Source organism: Enhydra lutris, unplaced genomic scaffold, assembly GCF_002288905.1.
Source record: "Enhydra lutris kenyoni isolate GAN:26980312 unplaced genomic scaffold, ASM228890v2 scaffoldscaffold33, whole genome shotgun sequence".
In the NCBI taxonomy this organism is placed as follows: domain Eukaryota; kingdom Metazoa; phylum Chordata; class Mammalia; order Carnivora; family Mustelidae; genus Enhydra; species Enhydra lutris.
In genome coordinates, this window is record NW_019154117.1 from 301,060 (window position 1) to 321,265 (window position 20,206).

The 20,206-nt window shown below is 55.3% G+C and overlaps 1 protein-coding gene across 1 annotated transcript in view; it reads left to right on the forward strand.

Annotated features, from left to right (window-relative positions):
• Positions 1–20,206, forward strand: part of LOC111153622 (tyrosine-protein kinase transmembrane receptor ROR2) — a 162,113-nt gene that overhangs the window by 102,121 nt on the left and 39,786 nt on the right. The gene's annotated exons all lie outside the window — the stretch shown is intronic.

The following is a 20,206-nucleotide window of genomic DNA, read 5'->3' on the forward strand; positions in this document are numbered from 1 at the left end:
TGTGTGACTACCTGTGTGTGTGCAGGTGTGTGTGTGCGTCTGCGTGTGCGCGGGAGCAAGCATCTGTACGCGTGTGTGCGCAGGTGTGTGTGCGTGCATGTGTGTGCGCGGGTGTACACATGCATCTATGAGTGATGCTTTCCCCAACACACCCACTCGGAGCACGCTGGCGTTTCTTCCTCTGCTGCTCCCCGTGCTCAGAAGGGTCTGCATTTTGGCTTCCCGGTTCTCAGGCAGGAGCGTGGGACGGGTAAGCCGGCAGGTGCAGCGTCTCTGGGCGTCTTCCTGAGGCAGGAGTGCGGCGTCAGTCGGGATGGAGGGAGAGGGAGGGGAGCTGTACTTGACGGAAGGGAGGGGCAGGTAGGAGGGGGCAGGACGCTGGGGCGGCTCTGGTTCTGCTGCTGACCACTCCGGGCCGGCTTGGGGTCCGTGCTATGTGACTGGGCCCCAGGAGGGGCTCTCGGGTTTGCAGTCGGTCCCTGAATTCAGTGCCTGGGAAGTGATCCCGTGACCGTTGTTGGCCAAGCGTGAGTGTCCAGAGGCCCGTGTTGGCCCACTTTGTGCTCCGTGTGTGTGTGTGTGTGTGTGTGTGTGTGTGTGTGTGTGTGTGTGCAAAGGATACTGAGGCACACAGAGGGGGATGCCCAGGAGATTGGAGACCTGAGGACAGTCATGTGGCTCTTGAAGGCCAGAAGCTGTTTAATACAGCTGCCGTCACTGACGCTTCCACTGTGAGGTGCTTTAGGTACGTCGGGGGTTAAAGGCGCGTACCTTATTCCCGCACAGCATCCTGCTTTAAGCTTTTAAAGTGCACACACAAAAAGGGAAAAGGAATTTTCTTGGGGGGAAGATACGAATGGAGACTGCTGCGTGATATACGCGAAGCTTTCAAATGATCTAGTTAATTAAAATAGAGGAAAACGACCCAGAAGTCGTATGAGGAAGGAATGTCACAGCGATCTTCGTCCATACTTTTAGTCTGCGGAGCTCAGGACCCCGGCTCCAGTTCCATCCCTGAGGATCGGCTCCTGGTGGCTTCCTGGGAACGTCGCCGGCGTCTCCAGGAATCAGCGCTGGGCAGGAGCCGGCCACGGTGCAGAGCGGCCATGCGCAGAAGTCACGCTGAGACTGTGTGCGCCGGGGAGTCGGCTCTTGCCAACCTGCGAATCCTGACCCCGAGACGTGGGTGCCTTTCCTTCTCCTCCAGGCCCAGGCTGGGAGGAGCCTTAGTTCCCTGTGCCAGTTATTCCTGGGCACGCGGAGGCTGCAGGCCGGATTGCAGGGAGTGAGCCTCCCGCCCTGGGGAGCCCTCAGCTGGGCAGGGCTTCAGGGTAAGAGGCTGCCCCAGGTGAGGCTCCTCCAGGGGCAGGCAGGTGACTCTGCGGCCATGGGGACAGGCACGGGCTCTGGTGATGTGTACGTTAGCTCAGGGGTTGAGATCAGGGGCTGCTGGAGAGAGCGGGCGGAGACGAGACGGTGTGGAACGCTTCCACCGGGAGCTCTGAGTTTGCCGACACTCACAGCGGGCGGGCCCTCGCGGGTGGGCACTGCTGTGTTGTGCCCACGTCCAGGTGGGGACACAGAGCCGCGAGGTGCTCCCGTGATGTCAGGCGTTTGGAAGTGAGGGTGTTTCCGGTGATGATGGCCTTCTTGGGGTCAGAGTACTTCAAAATAAAAGGTAAAATGTTTTCATCCAAAGAGGAGAAGACAGGATCCCACGTGCTGGGGGTCGTGACGCCCACACCCTGACTCGGTGGGCTTCTGCGGCTGTGGTCCCCCCGGGGCGTGACTGTAGCTCCGCGTGGGACCTCTGGCGCTTCTCTGCCTGGAGCGCCCTGCACGGGTGTCCTGACAGCAGCCATGTGTCCACCCGGCACACGGGTTTGTTTTCCAGTCACACACACACACACACACACACACACACACACACACACACACAATCTAGCATCTTAACCTTTTCTGGGTGTGCAGTTCAACAACATGAAGTCCACTCGCGACGGTTTGCAATTGCCAGAACTTTTTTCATTTTGCAAACCTGAGAACGTATCCCCATTAAGCAGCTACTGTTTGGGTGGCTGCCCTGCCTCTGGCAACTCCGTCTTCCTTCTGCTTCCGGGAGTCGACTACTCGAGCTCCTTCACGGGAATCGTGGAATTCCTGTCTTTCGCGACTGGCTTATATATTGCCTCATGTCCCCGGCCTCATCCATGTCATGGCCCGTGTTAGAATTACTTTTTTTTTTTTTCTTTTTAAAGATTTATTTGAGAGAGGGGAGAGCGTGTGCGCAGCGGGGAAGAGGCAGGAGGAGAGGGACAGAGAGAACCGCCCAAGACCATGAGACCATGACCCAAACCCAAACCCAGAGTCAGATCCCCAACTGACCGGGCCAGCCAGGTGGCCCGGAATTTCTTTCGTGAGACCGAACGCGGTTCCTGGTGTGCCACTGCCACACTTGGCCTCTCCATCCATCCGTCGGCCGACGCCTGGGACGCTTCCGTGTTTGAGCTGCGTGACTGTGAGAGTGTGGGTGGCTCGCCAGGGCCCTGCTTTTGGTCCCTCTGGGTGTGCGCTCGGAAGTGGAATTGCTGGGTCACGTGGTGATCCTATTCTTGGTTTTGGCGGGAGCTGCCGTCCGGTTTTCCTAGTAGCTGTGCCGTTTTACGTCCCACCAGTGGCGCCGAAGGGCTCCAGTCTCGCCGTGTCCTCCCCAACACCTGCTCTTTTCTGTGAATGGACGTGAGGTGGTGTCTCGTTTGTTCTGCAGATGATTGGCGACGTCCTCATAATCTCTGCAGTGATCGGTGATCTTCCCACAAGCTTGCTGGGTATTTGTGTGTCCTTTTCGGAGGAATGTCTGCTTGGTCCTTCGCCCATTTTGGGGGCTTCGCAAGGCCTCCTCCCTGCATGGCCCTCCGACACCCGGCACTGTCTCCCGGGAGTAATGGTGTGTTGGTTCCCGCACCTCCCCAGCGGTCGGGGAACCAGGAGAACCTCACATTCTTCCTACCTTGGCTCTCCTGGCACATGTGGCTGCTCAGGCTAGATTCGGTCCATTTCCTGTGGGCGAAAGGGGACGTGTTCCAGAGGTCTTTAATGGGTGTTCTGAGAGCATCCCCTCCCGGCCACCATGGCTCCTTCTCTTTCTCTTTGCTGAGCCCCGCAGGTGGACTCGCCCCTGTTCAAGCGGCCTTCAGACACTCTGCACTGTGCGGAGGATGCACTGCCCTTATTCCCGGGTCTGTGAACAGCAGTGCTCTGGGAACGAGACTCTGCAGGGTCTCAGACCCAAATGCCTGCAGGGCTCCGGTGGGTGAGTGCAGACGCCAAGCGCGCTTCAAATAAAACCTCCAGTTTAGGGAAAGCTCTGTTCGTGGGGAGCTGCACTGACCAAAGGACCCGGGGGCTGCCGGTCTTCACCTCATTCACCCAAACTTGAAAGGGTGCACTAGGGCATGGCCTGTCTGCCTGGAAGCCAAGATCTCCCCATTCACAGTGGCCCAGAGAGCAGCAGCAGGGCACGGCTCGGGAGCTGTTGGGAGTACAGGATTCCAGGCGCCACCCCGCAGAGTCAGAATCCACGCGTAACGAGCTCTTGGGTGGCTTGTGGGCCTGTTGAAGTATAAGGCCTTGTCCAGAGGGATCAGCCCAGAGTGCGGAGACTCAGCATTCTTGGGCCGTCGACACTGGGCAATACTCTTGCAGAAAAGAGGAGTGAGTTATTTCTACAGACACCAAATTAGATGACTCCGTACAGGCACTGCAGTTCGAAGTTTATGTAGGGGAGGAGAAAACCTTCCTCTGCTCTCCTAGGTTCTGTGACTGAGGCTTGGGGAGTGAACGGAGAAGGACAGCTTCACGGTCGCAAAGGCACGCAGATTTCACTGGTGTTATGTTAAGTGCATGAAGGCTTCACAGAAAAAATGTGAAAACCCAAAGAACTGGTTAGCTTTGGATGCTTAGTGTCCTATAGACAAAGGGCAATAAATTGTGGAGAGGAGATTAAGCACAGGGAAAGGGTTTGGGCTTCCAGGGGTGGTAGGTCACGACAGAGCGACTGGGAAGTGTGTGTGGGAGACCAATGGTCGGTAAGGGTTATTCTTTGGGATTTACGTGGTCAGACTCGTCCTGGCGCTGCCTCCACCCACAGCAAAATCGTCGTTCTTCCTCGTGCTACGAAAGAGGGGGACGCCCTCCCAAAGGGACGTTTCTGTCCTGCTCTTAGACACATGCGGAGGGCAGAGGGCTCCTCCTGTCTCTGCTCTCTCTCCCTTGTCTTCAGCTGAGATACTCCTCAGGCCGAAGTGGGCTGTTTTGGAGCGGCACGGTCTGATCCCTACCATCGTATCCTGTGTGACTCTGCTTTTCCCAAGCAAGTCGAGACAACAGTGATGGAGAAAAAGTGTGTGCACGTGTGTATGTGTATGTGGAGGGAGAGGACGGGAAGAGTGTTTGGGCGTTAGTCTGTTCTCTCTGTCGGCTGTGGCTCTGGACACGTGAATTTGTTCCTGTGTTCAAATTCGTAAGCCTGTACACCCAGGGAGAAAGTGCAAACGAAAACAGAAGCCCCGTGCTTCGGTGACGGGTTGTGTACATTCCGTTTCACACGCATGCGTTTATTTTGCCTGATGCGCTTCCCGGCGGCGGAACAGTGGGGGCGGGCATGGGGCGTGGATGTAGGTGGCTGTCGGCGCGGATTTTGCCGCATCGACACACCCACTGCTGTGTCTGCACCGTCCTCGGCCTGGCCTGGGACCTTTGCCAGCTGATGTGGGGGAAAGCATCACAGTGTTGAAACGTCAGGTGAATTTCGGTCCGTGGTGGCTCACGGGCCAGAGCCACGTCACCGGAGCCTCCTGCATGGAACGGTTTTCTGTGGAGAGATTTACCTGCTTCTCCTGCTAAATGGAAAGAGCCTCTGGCGGCCCATCAGGGCGGTTTTGTTCCGTGTGTGCTTGTCCTTCAGGGCTTGGTGGCAGAGGCTGCAAGGCCTTCTCCTTGGGCCCTGGCCACAGCCTACCTGTCGGCAGGTAAGATGGCCCCAGGGATGTTGGACAGATGGCAGCAGCCCTCGAGCCCACTTTCCATGCACGGCTGCTGCCGTGGGCCCTCAGGGACCGTCACTGCTGACAGGCTGCACAGGTGCGGTGCTCTTTGCCCCTCCGGGGGCTTTCTTGAGTGGGGGCTGCCTCTTCTCGCCACGCTGGGCAGCTCTCCCGCTTCTGTTCCTGCTGAGAACTCATGCACTGCCGGTCCTCCTGCGGCAGGTCCCCCGTGAGAACTGCCGTCCAGACGTTGTTGGGTCTTCCCTTTTTACTCTCTGTTTTTAGCACAAGGCCTGGGGTGAGTTAGGTCCAAACAGAACTCCGGAGGAGAATCGCCACGCCCTGTGCCCTGCAAATCGTAGGTCTTGGCCAGTTCTTGTGCAGAAAGGACGGCTCAGCTCCTGTCACGGGCTGGTCGGCGTCTGTGATTGTAAAGTCCATGCTGTAAAGATAATGGTGCGAAGGAAAGCCAGGTGGTGTGGGGGCCAGTCCCACTGCCTTCATAGGCTCTCCCCACTGCCGGAGTCACTCGGTCTGACGTCCCTGTTGATGCAAAACTCTACCCTCCAGGGTCGGGGTCCTCCAGGCCTTCCGTCCCTCGACTTAACTGTGGTGCGAGACTTGGCATCTGTTTTGGTAAACATTGGAAGCAGGGCCGGGGCCCACTGTGAGCTCCTTGCTGTCTGGAAGCCAGTGCACATGGAACACGGCTTGTTTGCATAAATAGCGGGTCTCTTTGGAAACACAGCTGTGAACTTTACTGTGGCATAGTGACTAGACGTGGGAGTGAGTGGGGAAGGGAGTGCAGGTCTGGAGCTGTGTGTCAGGGTGGCCGCGTGGGCGCTGGGAGCCCCGACCGCGTTCCCTCCCTCCTCCCCGAGCCAGCCCTGGTGCTGTCTTCCTTCCCTTTCCTGGTTGCACTTGCATTGGGACGAGAAGCCACCGGCCAACGAGAGCACGAGTCCTCGCCGTCGTGTAGGGCACGTGTTTCCTCAAACGGTTCAGCTGTCGGATGACCCAAGTCTGTCCGTGGCCAGCGACGGTGGCCCCACCTCCTTCGTGGACTCAGCTGGGCGGTGTCCCAAAGGCACCCAGCCACAAGCCTGGGACGTCCGCAGCGATGCCACCATTGGAGCAGCCGGGACACCACAGAAACACGCACATAGGTGGCCGTGGTTGCCGTGGCGGGGCGGTGAGGGGAGCAAGGCCCAGGCGCGAGTCTTCCCAGCCCACATCTCTCAGCGGCAGCCGCTGTCCCCAGCAGGTGCCCGGCCGGGAGGGCAGTTACTGTGGCCGCGGCCTCGTTGGCGTCGCGGTGGAAGGGAGGGACACGTAGAGAAACGGGCAGATGGAGAAAAGGAAGATGCGCTTGTCCGCTTCCGTGGAGAGAATGTAAAGCAAAGCACAGGAGGTTCGGAGAGTCAAGGAGACCCGGGGAGGAAGGGCCCCTCACTCCCATTTAAGGAGTCGGAGAGGTGGAGACGGCACTTCTGAAGTTGGAGAAGGGTGAGGCGGGAGCCCAGATGACGTGTGAGATTGTGTCTAAGCTTTATTCAGCGCTCAGGCTTGCTGACCGGGACTAAGCCCACGCAGGGAAACATGCGGTGGACTAGAGCGGAGCCGTTTCTCGGTCTCACGGTGTTGACATTCGGGGCCAGTGATTCCCCTTGATGCGGGCTTCCTGCATATTGAACGCGTGTGACGGGTCCCACCGTGCCCCACCCTGGTCTATCACAGATGTCCCCGGCACTGCTGGATGTCGGGGTGGGGTGCAGAATCCCCCCCTGCCCATTGATACAGGGGGGCAAGGGAGGGTCCCCCTGGGAGGCCGGAAGGGGAATCGGACCAGGGGACAGAGACAGCGCCCCATGTGTCCAGGGATGCCAGCCCTGTGCATCCAGGGATGCCAACTCTCGTATGTCCAGGTATCCCAGCCCCCGTGTACCCAGGGATGCCAGCCCCTGTGTGTCCAGGGATGTCAGCCCCCCGTGTGTCCAGGAATGCCAGCCCCCATGTGTCCAGGGACGCTAGCCCTTTTGTTCTTTTCATCGGTTCCGTTTTATTCCAAATCTAACTGCTTGTGATTGCCAAAAGTCTCAAATCCTGAGGACGAAGCCTCAGGGACCGTCCGAGTCCCAGGCGCACACACGTGTGCACACTGGCTGGGTGTCCCACATCGCAGGGTTGCGCGTGTTTCCGTGGATGACAGGGAGGGGTTCCCGGGGCCCCAGGGCTGCTGCAGCAGAGGTGCTTTCAGACAGGAGGCGGAGAGCACACCTGCGGCCTGGAGGGACAGAGCAGACAAGTCGGCCCCCGGTAACTACCGTGACATTGCTCCGTGATGGATTAGTTTAGGGCTTCTGGCCGTGAAAATAAAAAAGCCTCAAAGAAAACCTTGAAACAACCATGATTTATGAGTTTAAGAGTCCCACTTAGGTAAAAACAATGAACTGAAAAATGTCCTTTTTTACCCCCGCGTGGAGAAGGAGGCAGTGTGTGGTGATAGGATTGCCAGCTCAATTCTTTCAGTAAATTATTTAAAAGGAGAAGCGCAGAAAAGACAGAGTCATGAACTTACAGAAAACAAGATAACTGGCAACTCCATGCGTTTTTATGGCCGGCACCACGGCGGACGCACAGTGATTTAGTACAGTCGGTACGAACCGTCCAGGGTCGTGCCTGTGAAGTGCACACGTTTGCGTCACTGTCGCCAATCCTTGCCCTTTCTATTGAACGAATGAGACCCTCTGCCGTGGTACTCACTGTGGAAGGATGGTGGTGCAAGGTGTTTGGGAAGTAGAGTATGTTCTCGGGTTGTTTAAAATGCAGGGGGCAGAGCAGCAGGGAGCTCTGAACACGGCTACATGTTGCTGCGCAGCAGGCAATTTAAGTTAAATAGTTTCATTAAGTTCAGTTCTTTTTTTTTTTTTTTTTAAGATTTTATTTATCTCTTTGACAGAGAGAGAGAGAGAGAAAGCACAAGCAGGGGGAGAGGGAGAAGCAGGCTTCCCGCTGAGCAGGGAGCCCGGCGCGGGGCTCGATCCCAGGACTCTGGGATCACGACCTGAGCCGAAGGTGGACATTTAACCGCCTGAGCCCCCCCAGGAGCCCCGAACTGTTAACATTCTTAAAAAACTAGAGAATTTCAGTATTTATAGATTTCCGAGGTGAATTATTTTGTTCTGCTTAAAAAACTTAGCTAGTTTTTTTGTTTTTGGTTTTTGGTTTTTTAATTAAAAAGGATGTGTCTGAATCCGCTACATGATTCAAACACGCTGTTTCCTCCGTGAGCCTGCACGCGGGTGTGTTTCCCACCGAGCTCCCCCCACTCTAGGTCGCCCCGCCTCTGCGTGCCCGGCCGTGGCCTGGGAGGACACGGGGCGCAGTGGGCTCTGCCCATGTGCGGCTCGCTCCGGGGTCTGTCTGTGTGCCCTTCTGCCTCTCATGTGCACGTTTGCTCCGGGCTGCAAGCCCCCGGGAGTGTGTTGGTGTCCGGGTAATACTGGCCTCCTAGAACGTGTTGGAACGTGTCGTCTCGCTTATTTATATGTTTTTGAAGGGTCTGTGAAGTTATTGGTGTTAATTCTTGTCTAAATATTTGGTAGAATTCACCAGAGAGGCCATCTGGTGCTGGGCTTTGCTTCCTGGGAAGTCTTCTGGCTGCTCGCTCCATGCCTTCACGTGCCGTAGACCCGTTCAGGACCTTCCCGTTTCTTCGGAAGTCGGCCTCGTAGCTGTGTTTCTGTAGGACTGTGTCCATCGCATCTGGGTTACTAACGTGTTGGCCCACGAGTATTCATACTGTTACAGTCCTTTCTGTTTCTTTTCATTCAGTGGTAATGGCCCCTCTTTCATTTCTGACCTCAGTAATTTGAGTCTCCTCTCCTTTTCTTTTGGTCACCCTAGCCACAGCTTTCTCAGTTCGGGGATCTTTTCAAAGAACCAGCATTTTGTATCATTGATTTTCTCTGTCATTTCTCTGTTTTATTTGACTCTGCCCTATCTTTATTCTTTCTTCTCTTCTGCTAGCTTCGGTTTGCTCTTCTTTTTATAAATTTGCTCTTTTTTAAGTTTATAAGAGTTTGCCTTTCTTTTTATAAGTCCTTAAAGTGTAAGGTTATGTTATAGATTTGAGATTTTTTTGAAAAAGATTTTATTTATTCATTTGAGGGAGAGCAAACATAAGCAGGGGTTGGGGGAGAGGGAGAAGCAGACTCCTGCTGAGCAGGGAGCCCAGCACAGGCTTCAATTCCAGGATCTGGAGATCATGACCTGACCTGAAGACAGACACTTAACCAACCGAGCTGTCCAGGCGCCCGAGATCTTTTTGAATACAATACTAGAACTTTCCTCTAAGCACTACCTTAATTGTATGACTTAAGTTTTGTTAAATGTGCGTCCCTTCATGCCCATCAATGTATTTTATAACCTCCCTGTGATTATTTTTTGTGACTCATTGGTTATTTAGAAATGTTTTGTTTAATTTCTGCATATTTGTGAATTCTCAAATCTCCTCCTGTTACTGATTTCTAATTATATTCTGTTGTTAGAGAACATACTTTGCATGGCTTGATTCCCTTTAGGTTTATTAAATCTTATTTTGCTACCTAGAACACGGTCTGTCCGGGAACACATTGTCTGTAAGCCCGAGAAGAATGTGTCTCTTGCTTGGGGCGGGGGGGGGGGGGGGGAATGTTCTCATGTGCTAATTACGGTCAGCGCACGGCGCCATTTAAGTTTTGTGTCCCCTGCTGACCTGCCCAGTTCTTACATCCATTACCGAAAGTGGGTTATTGAAATCTCCAGTTACTATTACTGGCTTAGCTACTTTCTTTTTTTTTTCCATTTCTGCAAGTTTCTGCTTTGTGTTTTTGGGGCTGTGTTGTTAGGTGCATATACATGTAAAATAGATCAGCTTCACCTTCTTGTCACTGTAAAATGTCCTTTGTTTCTAGTAATGATTCATGTCTTAGGTTTATTTTGTTTGAGACTTACATAAGCCTTTACAGCCTTCTTAGGATTGCTGAGTGTTTCATATTTCTTTTCAGCTGTTTGTGTTCTTGAATACAAAGTGTCTTTTATAGACCACATAAAGATGGATAGTTTTTTAATCCTTCCTGCCAGTCTCTGTTGTTTTTTATTTGTCCTTTTAACCCACTTGGCTTTAATTAGTTAATGATAAGACAGGTTTTACTTCTGTCATTTTGCTATTTGTCTTCTATGTGTCACTTCTTTTTTGTTCCTCTATTCCTTGATTCCTGCCCTTTTTTGTGTTAAATAGATAGTTCCTAGTGTGATTTCAAAATTTCTTTATTTTGTTTTTCATATATGTAATTTAAAAAAATTATTTTCCTAGTGGTTGCGTGAAGTTTATTATTATTACCTCACTTTAAAGAAACCTAACTCAGATTAATGCTAACTTAATACCGATTACAAATACTTTGCTCCAGTATGTTGCTGTTCCTTCTTCTCTCTTAACTCTTAGTGCCACACAAATTATATCTTCATGTGTTTCAAGTCCATCAACACAATTTGATAATCACAGTTTTATGCAGTAGCCTTGTAAAATGAATGGCAGAAGTAAAGTGTTACTGAGAAAATACGTTTATACTAACTTTCATAGCCCCTGTGTAGCTCCCTTACTGGTACTGTTTTGTTTCTCTGTGTGAATTAGGATTCCTTCCGGTGTCCTTTCATTTCATCTCAGATAACCCCCTTTCTATTTCTTATAGAGCATTCTGCTAATGACTAATTTCCCCCATATTTTGCTCATCTGGTCGTGTCCTAAATTACGCATTTTTGAAGAAGAGGTTAGCGGATACAGAATTCTTGGCTGACGGTCTCTTTCTTCCCTCAACACTGTTAATATGTCGTCCCACATGTCATACGTGACAAGTCACTTCTTCTGCTGCTTTTAAGACTCTTTGTTTGCTTTTCACAGTTGTCTGTGGTGTGTCTAGTCGATGTCTCAGAGGTTGTCCCATGTAGAGTTCCATGATTTTCTTCAGTGCATCAGTCCATACTTTTTATCAAGTTTGCTAAGTGTTCAGTCATCATTTCTTCAAATATTTTTTCTGCCTTTTCCTTCTCTCTTAGATTGTTATTTTTCTTTATTTTTTCCATTTTCTCCTCTTCTGGGTAGATATCTCTCTTCCAGTACAGGTAGTGAACTGTCTTCCAGTTCATGCACTCCTTCCTCTGCAGCCCAGATCTGCTACGGAGACTACCTGGTGACCTTCAGTTGTTCTTTCCACTATAGGATTTAGGATTAAGATTCTTTTCATCTATTTAATTGATATTTCCTATTTGGTGAGAAAATTTTGTTATAATACACTTTGATTCTTTAGATGTGGTCTTCTTTAGTTTTCGAATGTATTTATAACGTTTTGGTCCCCTCAGGGACGTTCTCCATGGGGTGTTTCTTCCTGTGCACGTCGCACACTTTCTGATTTTATTTGTTGCGTGTCTTTGTGATTCTTTGTTAAAAACTGGACATTTTAGATAATGTTTTAGCGACTCTAGTAGCAGACCCCTCTACCCATCGGGGTTTGTTTTTGCTGCTGTGGTTTTATTTTTGTTTTTTTGTTTCAGTTTTTGATGGTGTATTTCTTGTTGCTGTTTGTTTAGTGGCTTTGCTTTACTAATTCTATGGGTTCTCTGTTTCCTGTGATGGGTGAGCACTGAGTTGTCCGTCATTCTTTTTGAGTTCTTCCTCTTTTCTTTCTAAACCACTTTATTGAGATATGGTTGGCATTTGGAAAGCCTTACAGATGTAATGTACACAACGTGATAAGCTCGGAGGTAAGTATATGCTCATGAAACCATCACCACTGCCTGTGCCATACATATACCCATCACCTCCAGAAGTCTCCGCTTACTGTCCTTATTACTGTTATTATCATTTTTGTTTTTATTTGTGTGATAAGAACACAAACTAAGGTCCCTTAATTTTCAAGCCTGGGTTCCTCAGAGTCACGTGTCGGTCAAGACCGTTGTGCAGTTAGCCAGTCACTCGTCATGTTTTCTCGTGTACCTCGCTGTGCATCTTGAACCTTGCGCAAGGGGGTCTTGTGAATGGACATTGGTCCAACCTCAGCCTTCACTACCTGCTCTTGATGGCACCAGCGGCGAGGGGCCAGCGTCTTCTCCTTCCTGGTCTTCCTGGGGCAAGCGCCTGGCCTTCCATGTGTGTGTAGCACTGTTGACCCTAGAAATACATCAGACCTTTTCACATTCCCTGTGGTCCTCTGGGTCTGCATTTCCTCGTATATTCAGGGCTGTGTTCGTGTTTGCTGCCATCAGAGTCAGCAGAAGGCAGTTTGCTGGTGTCCGGTCCTGTCCCAGCGGCACCACGCCCTCCTGCCTCCCTAGGACCTCGCCCCAGCCCAGCAGAGGCAGACCTAGAGCCTCCCTTGGGTGCCTCAAGTCCAAACGGCCATTGCTGCTCAATGGCCTCCGCATTGCTTCAGAGCATCAGCTCTCGCGTCAAAGCGCATGGCAAACGGGCACAGCCCACCGTCCCTCTGAGGCTCGGTCCTTTCTCTCGGATGGATGAACTTTCAGTTCGTTCTGTGGCTTGGGTGACGCCTCTGAGCCCTGAGCTGCTTGGTGTTGGTTGTGTTGGAGGCAGAGTGAGTTCATCTAGATCCTCAGGCCGCCGTTCTGCAAGCCGGTTCTGCCACTGTTGCCGGGGGCCTGGGGTCCCTCACTTAGAGTGCGCCTTGGGTGCACCTGCTGCAGGGGTGCTGCCGGCGGCCGGCGGCTTGTGGTGGAGCAACACGTGGCCACGTAAAGGCGCACATGCACGCTCAGAAGAGCATGTGGGGGAGAGAGGATCGTGGACCCCAGCCGAGCTCCCGGGGGCACGTGGAGGACTGTCGGTCTGAGGACAGCTGCACAGGGACGTGCTCACACGCAGTGTGGAGGAGTAGGGGCCAGGCCTGGACTATGACCCCATTACCTGCCTGAGAGGAGGACATGCGGCCAAGAGCTTGTGCCGGCGTAGAGCCCCGAGCACAGCTGGAGCAGGTGCGACCAGCCTCCACGCTGGGGCCGAAACTCGGGGACGCAAGAACACGAGCACGACGGGCCCGCGGCACTGCCAGTGTCTGGGTTCTCCTCACACGGTCGCGGAGGGCTTTCTGCGTGCCTGGGTTCAAGGTTCCGCATGCAGCTGTCACCCAGAGCCTGACATCGGGGACCCGCTTTGCTGACGTGGGACAGACACGCCCCTCCGGAGAGAGATGGAGCCAGGGCCGGGCAGGTGGCATGAGGGCGCAGATGTTTTCAGTGAGGTGTGCAGGGGGTCATCGCTGGGGCGGAAGGAGGAAGGGGTGAGTGACAGGCAGGGGACAGAACAGACTCAGACCCTAGACGGAGAAGGGGCCGGACCTGTTGCTAAGGCCGTGAAGGGCAGAGGAGCCGAGGCAAGTTTAGGAGGCTGCGTGTGTGTGCACGTGTGCGCGTGTGTGCGTGTGTGCGTGCGCATGCGTGTGGAGGGGCCGGATGAAGGGAGTGGGTTGCTCCGCTCAGGAGGTGGAAGGTGCTGGAAGGTGTCGAGCATAGGAACCTTCACTCATTCACCAGATGAACAGCTGCTGAGGGTAGAGCAGACAGACAGACAGAGGGAGAAGAGGCAGACAGATGAGTATGTGGTTTCTCGGAAGGACGGGAAGCTGGCTGGGCGGCAGGATTGTGTGTGTTGTGTGCACAAGTGTGTCGGGCCCGTGGGAGGAGGTCAGCGTGGGTCCCGCTCAAGGTGGGAGCGTCACAGGAGAGATTCTGCCGGAAGAACCACAGTGAGCTCTGTAGGTGATACACGTGGATAAAAGTCCCACATCACAGGCCACACCGGCGACCTCTCAGAAACCTGTGTCCTGCTCCCTGTTGGCCGTCACCCCCAAAGGTCATGCTGACCCCCGTCAGCACAGGTGCCTCTGTCTCGTGCTGAACTTGGCGGGGGGATCCTACAAGCCAGGCTCCCTGTGTCCGGCTTCTTCCGCTCAGCCTCACGCTCTCGAGCTTCACCGCCCCTGCCCAGCGGACGGTGTGGGACGCTCCTACTAGAAGCCCGTGTGACCGCTGGCGGGGGAGGGGCCCACGGAGCCTGTCCAGGGGCTGTCGCCTGACCCCGCAGAGCCGAGGGCCACCAGGACTGGGCATGAGCCCTGAGGCACTGGGAGCATCAGATCCCAATGCCTGCTGGAGACAGAGCAAATGACCTTTCGTAACGGGTTGGATGCAGAAGGTGGTGGGACAGGAAGTCGGACAGCCGGGCCCGCAGCACTTGCCGGTGGAAGGACGGCGTCAGAATCTGGGAGGGGCGGCCGCAGGGGAGCGGTCTGTGGAGGGAAGCTGGGCTCGTGTTCGGACAGGCGAAGTGGTGCGTGTATCCGTGGTGAGGGGGTCCTCCGGCCTCTGGCGCTGACTTTCCAAGGGTGGTCTGAGCCACAAAGGTACATTTTGGGGACCCTGTGCACTTCGCCGGGCCCTCAAAGGGACGGAGGTGGAAAGAAGAGGGCAGCTTTGCAGGCCCAGCTCCGAGGCTATAGCATGCGGAGGACCGGGGAGGAGGACACACTGGCACGGCAGACGGATACAGGCGAGGGTCCGGACGTGGTGCTCCCGGGAAGGGGCCGTGAGGACGGACATGTGAAAACTGGGGCAGCAGGCCCGCGCTGGGCTGCGGCTGCCCGCGCACACTCCCTCCAGGCCTGCTGCCCCGTGGGGACGGTGGTGCTGACGGAAGTAAGCACCGTGAGAGCGGGGATCTGCGTGGTGCAGACTCCGAAGGGGTCCCGGCCGCTGCTGGAAACCTCGGGGACACAGAGCTCGGAGGACAGCTCTGTCCTGACTGATGTCCGTTAGACGCAGCCACGGGACATCTTCCGTACGACAGAGAGGGCATCCAAAGGATGGAGTCAGGGTGCTCGAATCCCTAGTAGGCTGTGCGCGGTTCCCTCGGCCGCACCTCTGTGTGGGTCTGCGTCTGTCTCGCGGAGGTCTGTCTGTCCGTCTGCACCGCACACTTGCAAACGCCGCTTTCAAGTCGGCATTCTTCTGAGGCAACCTTGCCGACAAATAACACCCCTGTTGCGGGCTGAATCGGCTTCCCAGAAACAGGCCCACTGGAGTCCTAGCCCCGAGCATCTCCGAGTGTGACCTTGTTTGGACGGAGTGTCTCTACAGGAGTCATCAAGTGTAGACGAGGTCCTTATGGTGGGCCCTGATCCAGTGTGCCTGGGTCCTTATAAGAAGAGATCAGGACACCGATGTGCACAGGGAGGGACAACGGCAGGGAGTTCCGCCTGAGGGAGGATGGCTGGCTGCACTGGGGAACCCCACCCTTAGGCACCGAGAGGGTAGCATCTCTTGCTGACATGGGATCACACCCGACTCCGTTCTCTTCCTGATAAGGGTCATTCTTTAAAAAAAAAAAAAAAAAAGTATCTTCTTCTCCTTTACCTTTAAATAAATCTAGGGATTTGAGCTAAAAACCTTGGTGTAGGAACAGCTAGTAATTCAAGAGTCTTCCACGAAACCAAGTGGAGACCGAGAATGCACGAGCAGTGCACACCCCGCATTTCTGTTTGCCCTTTCTTGGCCGTGTTGGGCAAAGGACGAGCGGCCCAGCGAGGAAGCGGGGCTGGGTATGGCCTCACAGTGGACGGGTGGGAGGGGCTGGTCTCACCTTCCCTGCCGTGGCCGGAGGCTCTAGGTGTCTGGGAGGAGAGAAGGTGGATGAAAGACCCCGATTCAGCACAGGCTTACCAGGCCCTGACAGTGGGGCCTTTGTTGGCGGCCCTGGGGGCCATCACAGACCCAAGGGGAGAAAGCTCTTGCTTCAGGCGGTGCCCGGGAAGGGGGAGCCGCATCTGCACTTGGCTCACTGGGGGCTTTGACATGTTTGCTGTCCAAGCGGAATCAAAGCAGAGTTAAGTTGGGGACAGTCCGTGGTGACTCTGTGTCAGGTGGCTGGAGTTGACTTCGAGTCCACAAAGCAGGGCCGGGCCAGCCCTTGAGGGAGGCACGGGCCAGCATCTACTCCATCTGGGGTTAGCACGGGTGAAAGTCAGACATTAGAGACCGTTAGGACCCCCAGCGCCGAGGCCCCAGCTCACCTCACTGCCCGGTGGTGTTCTAGCTCCGTGAAGACGCACGGCGTGACGTTTTAACCGCCATCCTTCCCGACGCTGACATTACGGGGTCTCTTTCCTAGTGACTTGCCTTGTCTGGCCTGGTGCCCAGATGGATGGACACCCCTCTGGGGCCTTTCTCCCCTCGGCTCCTTCCCAGTCATTAGTTTCTTTCCTGTGGCCCTGGCATCTCCAGCATCACGCTGCTTCTCGCTGTATGTGTTGGCCTAGCGGAGGGATGGTTCTAGAACGCATGGCCGGTGTTTCCCGGTGCGAGCGGACGGGCCATCTGAGTTTTCACTGGGAGATGTGTCTGCCCTTGTGGAGGCCCCTGGCCTGCTGCACAGTCAACCCTCCGGGCTGGGGGTTTTCTGGGCCCTGACTGCTGTTTTTCTCAGATCCTGGAAATTACACCTTTTCATGAGGATGGCCACATCCAAGCGCGCCAAGCTTTGGTGAATAAAGTGCCCCCACTAATTAAACAGCAGCCCTGCTTTGAAGTTGTCTAGATATGCCGGGAGTACGTCCAATTAAATCACAACAAGTGTTCCTGATTCCGATCAACAGGTAGAGATTAGTGGGTGGGGAGTGTGAGTAACAGAACATTCTGAGAGACGCGGACCCAAACAGAAAGGCGGCCTGGACCCCAGTCCAAGAGCGTGGGTCGACCTTCATTAGTAAATTCTTGCCTAATCGTGTCTCCACTGCTAATGAGCGCGCCCGCGTCTTCGTGGAGAGGAGCCTGCGAACCGGAGCACGCCCGTGTGCCAGCTCTGCGGAGAGAGAGTCCTCCTCCGACAGCACGAGTCCTGGCGCCCCATCGGAGGCCCATGCTGCGAGCCGGCCCAGGGGGTATTTCGTGTGACCGGGGCCCGGTTTGTGGTTTCCACGCATTTCCCCGCCTCGGGGCAGGCTGGGCTCCGCCCTCCGCCCCAAAACCCTGACGACTTACCAAGCGTCACCAGACACCAGCGGTGAATCCCGGCGAAGGGTCACCCTGCAGACGGTGGCCGGTTCAGCCCGGCCAAGGATACGCCCCGAGTTCCCGGTTCAGAGCCGATATCCCCATGCCTGGCGATTAAGGCAGAATCTAGCTCAAAACCCAGCTTCTCCCAAGTGACTTCAGTCCGAGCCGCCGCTGAGTCTGCGCGGCTTAGATGCAACCCAGCGAGTCTGCGGCCCCGCGTTCCTGCGCCTCCCGCACGCCTGCCTGGCTTTGGGCTGAGTCAGGCATCAGGAATGTGGGGGCGCTGGAGGTCGGCTCTCCCAGCCCTTCTTTACTGGTGAGCCTTGGTGGCGGGCTGGGACCACGTGATGGGACGCGGACTCGTTTTCCACTAAGCTCGCCACGGACGGTAGTTTTAGGTTTGTAGGAGCCACGGGGGTGTCACGAGGTCCCGTGTTGTGCATCCCCGTCTCCCCTCGTGTTAAACCTTCCATCACGGGTGTGGTCCGTCCGTCACAGGCGTGCCTGGGCCGGCTCACTGTTCTCACCCCAAATCCGTGCAGTTCCTGTTTCCTTGGACTCTGTATTGGGTCTCTGCTTCCAGGCATTAAAGGGTAATTTTGACAGGAACCAAACTATACATGTCACGTATCGTTGTATTAAACCAGCCACGTTGAAATTTGACTCATATTAAGTGTTCTTTCTCTAAACGTTAAAAAAAAACAAACAAAAAGAATAAGGGGCTAATAATCACGCCGACCTGACACCAGCGATGGTTTCAGTGCTCCTGTGGCTTTGCCAGATACGTAATAGTGACATTTTGATGGGTTGGGGGAGAGTTTTTGTGGCCATTTAGTTGGTTTTGGCTTGAGTTTATTTTTTGGGGTGTTTGCAAGCCTTCTGGGGGGCAGGAGAGACCCTTTGGAATCTCTGGAAATGCGGGCCCATGCTGTCACCTGTCACCTGTCCCCAAGCTCGTATTTGGCCCAGTTACACCTGGCTTACACGTTTTGGGAGGTGTGGCGTCCGACTTACTGCTGTGCGGGAGAACGGCGGTTTCTAACGTCAGACTCTCAATGGGCTCCTTATTTCTCGGGGGGAGGCAGCAACAGGGCCCGGTTGTGTTCAAACTACAGGCGTCCGCACAAAGGACCATGGCCGTGGGCCGTTCCGCATTTATTCAGGTACGTGACTTGTCTCGGGGCCTCTGGGGTCCGCCTGGTGGGCGCCTTGAAACTTCATCCGTGTTTCCAACACACGCCTGGCGCTCTGCCGCTGAAGTCCCCGCGCTGAACTTTACTGAATCTTAACAGAGCTGTTTAGGGCAAAGCTGGAGGCTGGAAGAAACAAGAAATCAAACCCCGTTTCCGCGCTGACCGGCATGACCTTTTCCGACAGAACCTTCCCGTTTCTCCGGGGCCCGCAGAGCCTGCGATCGTGGCGGGCCCCTCCCCGAGGCAGTGCGCTGGTCTGGGCGGCGCCTCGGGCGCGGGGGCAGGTACGCGCTCTGGGCCCCGGAGCAGCCAGCGTCCTCCACGCCGCGGCCGGGCGAATCGTGCCCCCCTCTCTTCGGGCCGTGTGCTGACTGCTTCACAGCACGCCTCTCCCAGGGTGTGTACACAGTGCAAGTGTGTGTGATTTCCTGCGGCCTCTCTGCCCTTACACGGTGCTGAGGGACGGTACGTGTAAGGTGCCGGTTTGCCGTTGCGGACCCAACTGGAGTGCGAAGTGAGCACGGGCGCGTCGACTGGCTCGTATCGCTCCTGCCTGTCCCCATGGACGCAGCCCCCAATGTCCGACGCTGTTTACGGTCCCCTGGGCCGGGTCACGAGTCGGGGGAGAATGCTAGGACTGCTCTGGGAGGGACGTGCCGTTTGGGGGGTCGTCTCAGAGAATCAGGTGGTACTTCCGAGGGGTTGGTCAGGGACGTGTGACGAGAGCTGGCTTCGGACGGCTGCCAGAGTTTAGACTGGAAGTGATAGGAAGAGGGAACCGTCCTTCAGTGGCCATGGGAAGCCCGGGCCGGGGCAGAGACAGCCTCCCACTGGCCGTCTGGGAGCCGGGGCTGGTGCCCAAGGGCGCAGGTCTGTGGTCGCCGGTGCGTCCTGTGATGCAGTTGCTGGTGGGATGGACGGATCGGCACAGTGACACCGGTGCCCTCACGGATCCGCCGGCCCACGCTTGTTCGGCTCAGCAGTTAGAGGGCCCTTGTGCACCTGGTTCTCTCTGCGGACGGCTCGAACCCGCTTTCAGAGCTCCGCTGCCTGGAGCAAGCGTTCACCCTGAGAGCGGCCTGGAGGGTCTGCTGCTTTGTCCGCTCTCGTTTCTCATTTGAGAGACACAGTGGGGCAGCCCCATCTGTATCGGATCATAAACTGTGTCCTGTGGACTTTTTTAAAACCACGGTGGTAGACGCACATGATGCAAGGGTTCCCGTCCCACCCACTTTGACCGTCGCTGTCCACGCCGAGAGCTGCTCCGTCTGTCTCCCCCGTATGAAACCGTCCCCGTTGAACACTGGCTCCCGCCCCACCCCCCAGCCCTGGGCGCACCATCCGCTTTCTGCCTGTGAACTTGACTTGAACTTGACCCTGGGTCGGTCTTTCCGCGTCTGGCTGTTTCCGTCAGCTTCGTCCGTGTGTCCCAGGGCAGGATCTCCTGTTTTCTAAACCACGTGATGCTCGGCGTGGACGTTCCCTCTTTGGTCGGCTTTGACACCACAAACCCGGGTCCGTCGGGCTGTGTTGTCGCAGCCACCCCTGACGTCACCGGCTCTCCCCCACCGTCCCCCGCCCCCGACCGGAGGGAGCGGGTCGAGGCCGGGCTGCCAGGTGACAGTCTGAAAGTGAAAGGGACAGGAGCCACACTGGGACATGGGGCCAGGGCGTGCGTCGTGCCCACCCTGCCTTCCCCCAGGACCCGGGGATGGATGCCCACCTCCTTCTGCAGTGCTGCCGGTTCAGCAGACCAGATCCGCACTTGCGCGGGGTGTGGGTGAGTTTGGGGGCGTCGCTCCTGTGACCCCGTCTCTACGGGACGGGCTGCTGGTGCTGCAGGATGACACACTTCTGTCCTCGCAGCCG